The following is a 7499-nucleotide window of genomic DNA, read 5'->3' as shown; positions in this document are numbered from 1 at the left end:
TAGGGACAGTGAGGAACTCAGGGAAAATCAGAGGATTTCCTGTGGAGGAGCTCAGGGACATAGGGAGAGCTTGGGAACAGTAGGGGAGCCCAGTGTTGGGGGAGATCAGTGATTGGACGAAGCTCAGTGATGGGAGAGTTCTGTCATAGGGGAGCTTTGTGATGGGAGTGACTCTGTGATGGGGCGACTCTGTGATGGGGGAGATCAGTGATGGGGGAGCTCAGAGATGGGGATGAGTTCTGTGATAAGAGGAGCTCAGTGATGAGGGCCTAAGTCATGGATGGAGTCCGGTGATGGAGGAGCTCAGAGATGGGAGAAGCTCCGGGACAGTGGGGAAGGAATGAGATTAGTGACTGGGTGTGCTATGGGATAGTATTCTCTTGGGTCAGCGGCTGGAACTCACTGAGGTGTTTGTGTCTGTGTGTCTTGTGTGTGTGTTGGTGTGTGTGTGTCTGTATTGTGTGCGTGTGGGAGGGGTGGCACGGTATCTGTGTGTTACTGTAGAAAAGATTTGTTTTTTAACGTGTCCTCACTCATTTTCTCCAATTTGAGTGAAGTGTTGGGAAGTGTCAGAAGGATTCAGTCACTGGTTATCAATCTGTTGAATCACTCATGAGCATACTTTCTTTGACCAACAAGACTTGGTGTGAGGCTTGAATCCTGAGTGTCTAGCCACTACAGACTGAGCTGTTAGACCTCAGCAACAGTGTGCTGCCAGGAAGAGGAGCCAAGTACTTGGGAGTAGAGTTTTTCAAAGCAACTCCAGGTGCCACCTCTTGCAGCCCCACACTCAACTCCCCCGAAAAAGGAACCTTACCCTCATTTGCAAGGAAAGCCCCTCCAATACAAGACCCCACCCACCCTCCCTCATTCTCAGGAGCCCAATGATCATGAACAGGTAGAACCACCCTTATTGATGGAAGGCAAATCATTACACCCAAGGTGCCCCACCATTAATCTAAAGGTGATCATCCAAGGTTCTGCAACCTCACCCATAGGGAGACTCACCCAAACCCTCAAAGTGACCTACCCTCCGACTGCAAGCCCCTTATCAAACTTAGGAAGCTTTACATTTGCTCAGTGGAAGCCTCACTCTCAAAATCAGGGTCATCCATCCAGCACTTATATAAAATTAAATAATCTACCGGAGATCTCCTCACAAGTATAATGTAATTGTACACTGAAGATTTCCATAACAATGCGGACCACAACAAATAAATAGCTGTAATTGATTCAAAGGAAGTTTACTACAGAATCCATGAAAATAGTATTAAACTCAAAGAAAGTATTAAAATCAGCTTATGAATTTCAATAAAGTTAATTGTAAGGTGGAGCATTTTGATTAGAATAACAATAAGGTCATAATCTTTCAGAAGTAGCAATCTGAAAGAGACAGCAGAATTGATGGATTCAATAATCATAATTATGTGGGTTAATAAGTCCATTAAAGAAAAGTAAATCAAACACTCAAGTAAATTAAGAATCACTCAAGTCATGGACTCATACAACACAGAAACAGATCCTTCAGTTCAACCAGTCCATGTAGACCAAGTTTCCCAAATTAAACTAATTTCTTTTATGTGTGTTTGGCCCATATCCCTCTAAATCACTATTCATGTGCCTCTCCAAATGTCTTTTAAATGTTGTAACTGTACCCACATCTACCACTTGTTCCGGCAGATTGTTCTGTACATGCACCAGCCTCTGTGTGAAAAAATAGCCTCTCAGGCCCCTTTTAAATCTTTCCATTCTCACCTTAAACCAATGCCTTCTGGATCTGGACTCTTTTAATTTAAATAAATACCAATTAATTAGGGTAAAGTCTAATGTTAATTTTATCATATATTTGCAATCAGTGTTAAAATGCCTAATTAAATATACGAGGATAAAGTTGGAACTAAATAACAAGAAATAGAAACAGTTATGCAAGTTTGTTTAAATGTTTTGAGGTTTTCTGCCTCTATTATCTATGCTGGTAGTCAATTCCAAATCCCCTCGACCCTGAATGACACATCTCAATTAGGTCTTGCCTCATGTTCCTCTATTCCATAGTAAGTAATCTACAAGTATTGTAACTGTTCTGGAAGAGATTGATGGGGAGCACATAGCCTTTGCAGCATCCAATGCCTGTAGCTTTTTCTTGATATAGCATGGAGTGAATCAAATTAGAGGCCTGGCTGGCTCAGTTGGTAGAGCATGAGACTCTTAATCCCAGGGTCATGTGTTCGAGTCCCACATTGGGCAATGCGCTGACTGGGGTGGCACGGTCGCTCGGTGGTTAGGGACCCGGGTTTGATTTCATCCTCGGGTGACTGTCTGTGTGGAGTTTGCATATTCTCCCTGCATCTGCGTGGGTTACCTCTGGGTGCTCTGGTTTCCTCCCACAGTCCAAAGATAAGTGGGTTAGGTGAATTGGCCATGCTAAATTTCCCAGAGTGTTCAGGGAAGTGTAAGTTATGTGCATTAATAAGGGAAGTGTAAAGTAATAGGGTAGGGGAATGGGTCTGGATGGGATGCTCTTTGGAGGGTCAGTGTGGACTTATTGGACCAAATGGTTTGCTTCCACATTATAGGGATTCTATGAAATTGACTGAAGACAGGTAATTGTGGTTCTCAAAAGCTGAGATAAATTGTCTGCTGGGTCATCTCAATGAAGATGGTTGCCTTGTCTTTTGGTCTTCTGTGCATGGGTCCCTCATCATTGGGGATGGAGTTATTTGTGCAGCCTCCTTCTCTGGTTAGTTAGCTAATTGTGCACTATCATTTATGACTGGGAGTGGCAGGGTAGCGTTCGCAACAATCTTCAGCCAGAAGTGCCAAGTGAATGTTCTATCTCGGCCTCCTCCAGAGGTGCCCAGCATCACAAATGCCAGTCTTCAGTCTGTTCGATTCACTCCAGAGGGTAGTTCAGAACCCTACCACATCACTGGAGACTTTGGTGGTTATAGTGTATGATTTGGTGAGTATGACTGCATCGAGCAATTGTTTAACTGTAAAATATGTGGGAAGGTACTGCAAATTTTGGCACAAGCCCCAACTGTTTTCCCATGTACATCTGATGTTACGACCATGCTATCATGGCCTCACATCCTCAAAGTGAAATAAAAACAGTGTCACCACAAAAACTGTGCGTTATCACTTCTACAAATATTGTCATGAGCAGATGTATTAATGGCAGGTACTTTGAAACTGTGATGAAGATGTAACATGTATTATTGTAACTTCTGGATTTTGGATTTTTAAAACATAGGCAGGTGGTTTTGTTTTCTGTTCTGTGAAGCTTTGTTCAAATTAAGGAGCTTAGATCGTCATGTGGAATGATGATCTAATTCAATTCAGGAAAACAGTGAGAGTTTGTGTCAATATTTACAAGTTGTCAGAATTGAAAAAACTTTAGATCAACAGAACTGGAAAGAAGTCATAAAACTGCCTTGGCAGTTCAAGAAGGAGAATTGGAAGATAAGTTAAGAAAGTTAAGTTTTGAGACAGAGGTGATATTTCATTGGGATTGACTATCATCAAAGGACATTGTTGAGATACAGGTTGAAACTTTGTTTGGCTATTTATATTAAGATTTTTCTAAAATGCAAATGTATAGTGTTTCTTTCATTTTAGATAAAAGCTTGAATTATTGTGTTGAAGACTACATAGAACATAGAACAATACAGCACAGAACAGGCCCTTTGGCCCTCAATGTTTCACCAACCTGTGAACTAATCTAAGCCCATCCCCCTACACTATCCCATCATCATCCATGTGCTTAACCAATGATTGTTGAAATCTCACTAATGTTGCTGAATTAGCTACATTGGCAGGTAGGGCATTCCATGCCCTTACCATTCGCTGAGTAAAAAACCTGCCTGTAACATCTGTCTTAAATCTATCACCCCTCAATTTGCAGCTATGCTCCCTCATACAAGCTGATGTCATCTTCCTTGGAAAATGACTTTCACTGTCAATCCTATCTAATCCTCTGATCATCTTGTATGTCTCTATCAATTGGATGAATGGCCTCCTTCTGTAACATAGTTACTCCTTTTGATGCTATGGACAATTAAAGACAGGCAATAAATGCTGGTTGCCACCAAGAACATCATCTGAAAGAGTAAAAGTATTCTCTTCAATGAATAAATCAACAGATTTCACTGTACCTTGCTTCATGTGACAACCCTAAATTAAACTCAAACTCTTCCTCAATTGTATTCTTGCTGCAGTTATTGGGCCCCACAATGAATCATTTTCTTAGTGTTCACAATCACGAAAAGACTGTTGACCCTGTAAACTAAATGTAGAGTAAAGAGCACAGCAATTATCTAATAGTAGTTCCAAATCCAATGCTTGCCATTCTATTCCCCTGTTTGGTTTGCATCCTTTGAACTTTGAGTATTCCAGATGTGTTTTGTCTTCTATTTTTTAACTTCTGTCTCATTAAGGCAGAAACTTGGTTCACCAAATTCTTGGAATAGGTTCAGCAAAACGTAAACAGTAACAAAAGGTCAGATGTGACTTTCCAATGTAATCCTGAGGCAGAATTAAATTAATTCTTTTCCAGTCAGATTTGCATGTTGTGATGTTCTCATTCTAATCTATTGCTTCTTTGTGAAAAAGTGTTGATTTGATTTCCCTTTCATTTCTTGAGGTTGCCTCTCCCAGCAACATTATATACAGCATTCCCAGCATTTGATTTTGCACAGGCTCATTACTTGGTCAGTAATTTCTGTATCAGTGTAACCACCGCCAGGCTTATCTGCACTCAGTTTAACACTATAACCCTTTGTACAGCAATCTTTAATGAACAGGCAGCAAATATGGCAACAAATGTTCACTGTTCACAAACTAGTGGAGAACAGCCAGCAAGAAGCAGCTGCTGAGCATATTTAAGGTACGCATGCCAGCAGTATGCTAGAGTGAAGTACATTGTAATAATGTCCATTTATTGTGTTTTTAATCCTCAACATTTAGGTAGTTAAAAAAAAATCACACAACGCCAGGTTATCGTCCAACAGGTTTATTTGGAAACACTAGTTGGACTAGTTGGCACCACCTCATGCTCCCACAAGGAGGTTTGACAGTTCATCAACTTCACAAACATCTTCCACCCCTGACCTCAAGTTCACCTGGACCATCTTGGACATCTCCCTTCCCTTCCTAGACCTCTCCATCTCCATTTTCAGCAACCGACTCAACACGGACATCTACTTCAAACCCACCAACTCCCACAGCTACCTGGACTACACTTCCCCACAGTCCCTCCTCCTGTAAAAATACTATCCCTTACTCCTACTTCTTCCACCTCTGCTGCATCTGCTCCCTGGAGGACCACTTCCACTCCAGGGCATCCCACCAAACCAACCTCCACTCCCAGCACCTTCCCTTGCCGCCACAAGAGGTATAAAACTTGCACCCATATTTCCTTCTTTCCAAGGCCCCAAAGGGTCCTGCTAGCTCTGATCTGGGGGAGGGGGGGGTGGTTTGGAGAGAGAGAGAGAGAGAGATAGAGCCTATTCCAACATCAAGCTCCCGCAGAAACAGTTTCCCCACAGACTCTAATCCCAACACGCAGCTTTGGAACCAAGAACCCCAGAGGCTGAACTGGGAAGCTGAATCAGGAGGACAAACCAAGAGCATCATCAGAACAAAGGACATTGTAAAGGGTAGGAAGCCAACTAAGCACAATCCAAACAACAGCTTCCAGACACAGGCCTGTTCCAAGCCAAGAAAACCAACAGCAAGAACCTCAGCAACTAGACGCACTTTAAAACTGTGTTTTCCCCAGTGGGGAGCTGAAACTTCTGAGACCCCAAAGGTTCCAACCAAGCTAGCAGGGAGGGAAGGCGGGTAGTGACAGTGCAGGGACCCCCAAGGGTAGGAAACCTGAAGAAAGTGTCAGTGATTGAAGCTGCTGTTTAGTTTCAAATAGTGTTTTAACTTCTGTTCAATTCGATAGTGTATCTAATCAGTGTCCTCGATATATAATTATGTCAATTTTACTGTTTTATTACATTAACCTTTTTATTTCTTGTATTATACTTACCTTTTTGCAGTTAAATAAATGCAGAGATTCTTTTACCCTGAAATACCTGTGTACTGCCTTCTTCATTTCATGTTCCTAAATAAGACCAGTGTCAGAACCAGGCATCTGGGGGTGATTCGAACAAGCTAAAAATCAACAAATTACTGATCGCAAATCAGAAAGCTTACAGAATGGTGACCACGGCAGGACACTGGCAGAAGGAATGTGATGTTGCAGAAGGTGTTCTGGAAGCAAAATCTCTGATGAAGGAAAGGATGTCTTCCTATGAATATCTCTAAGATCTCCTGAGAGCTGAGCATCCAAGGGAAACAGCGGCCCAGTGGACTAACAGTAAGGTGCTTAAGCACTCCATAGAGAAAGCAATCTGGCTCCTATCTTCAATGACAGGTCCAGGTATTGCACAGGAAAGTCAGGGAACTGAAGGCACAGTAAAGGGAGGCAGAGGTGGACGTAGCATGAGTAATGGGGTAAGAGAAATGCTGTATACAGACCTGCACTGAGAGAGGCAAGAAAAGTGGTTAGCAGAGGAAAGGTACAGAAACAAATTAAATTACCTGAGGTGTCAGGTCACAGAAGCTAAGAACAGTGAGCAGGCCCTAAATGAGGAGAATAGCCATCTGGGGAAACATGTTAGAGTGCAGGAGGAGAAGCTAAGGAACATCCAGGTAGCCTACAATTAAGGGCATCAGAGGGGAGAGCACCGTCCCTGCCAGGAGCAGATTCACAAGCTGAGCCAAGCTCTATCTCAGACGGGAGGCATAGTCTGCCTGATCAGCCCAGGAGTAGCCCAGACAGGCAGGGCAGAGCAAGCGGATGAGGCAGGTGTGGATGTAAAGCAGTGTGGCACTGTGGCACAAATCAGTCATTTGTGGCACTAAAGGGAGGCCTGGTGTAGTATCAGGGAGCATAGATTGAGTGCAGGGCAGGGTTATCTCTGAACTGTCTCCCATAGCATCAGGAGCAGGCCCAGTCCGGCAAGAGGTAGATGGGGGCACAGGGCCAGCACATGAAGGGTCAGGACCAGAGCCCATGTGCCCAGTACGGCAGCAGAGATATGGTGCTCCCCAGGATGGCTAGCAGCAAGAGGACTTGGAAAGCTGTTTTGAGTTCCAACGTGGAACCCAACACCTCAGGGCTACAGTCACCATTTGGAGAAACTGACCCAGAAGGGGGACTCGGCTGTCCACTTCATGAAAGAGGAATTGGAGGGAGGGCTAAGTGGCTGTAATGATGCTGAGATGGCCAGGTTGCTGCTGTTGTCCATGGACAAGGCCCTCTCGAACAACACTTAGGAGAAAGTGAGGACTGCAGATGATGGAGATCAGAACTTAAAAATGTATTGCTGGAAAAGCGCAGTAGGTCAGGCAGCATCAAAGGAACAGGAGAATTGACGTTTCGGGCATAAGCCCTTCTTCAGGAATGAGGAGGGTGTGCCAAGCAGGCTAAGATAAAAGGTAGGGAGGAG

At 43.6% G+C, this 7499-nt stretch overlaps 1 non-coding gene across 1 annotated transcript; it reads left to right on the top strand.

Moving 5' to 3' along the window:
* The first annotated feature begins 2171 nt into the window (after nucleotides 1-2171).
* trnak-cuu lies at nucleotides 2172-2244 on the top strand. Its single transcript has one exon. It is a non-coding gene; the product is annotated as a tRNA-Lys (tRNA).
* The last annotated feature ends 5255 nt before the right edge of the window (nucleotides 2245-7499 follow it).

Source organism: Chiloscyllium plagiosum, chromosome 16 (assembly GCF_004010195.1).
Source record: "Chiloscyllium plagiosum isolate BGI_BamShark_2017 chromosome 16, ASM401019v2, whole genome shotgun sequence".
NCBI lineage: Eukaryota > Metazoa > Chordata > Chondrichthyes > Orectolobiformes > Hemiscylliidae > Chiloscyllium > Chiloscyllium plagiosum.
This window is presented reverse-complemented; position numbering and strand designations above follow the sequence as displayed.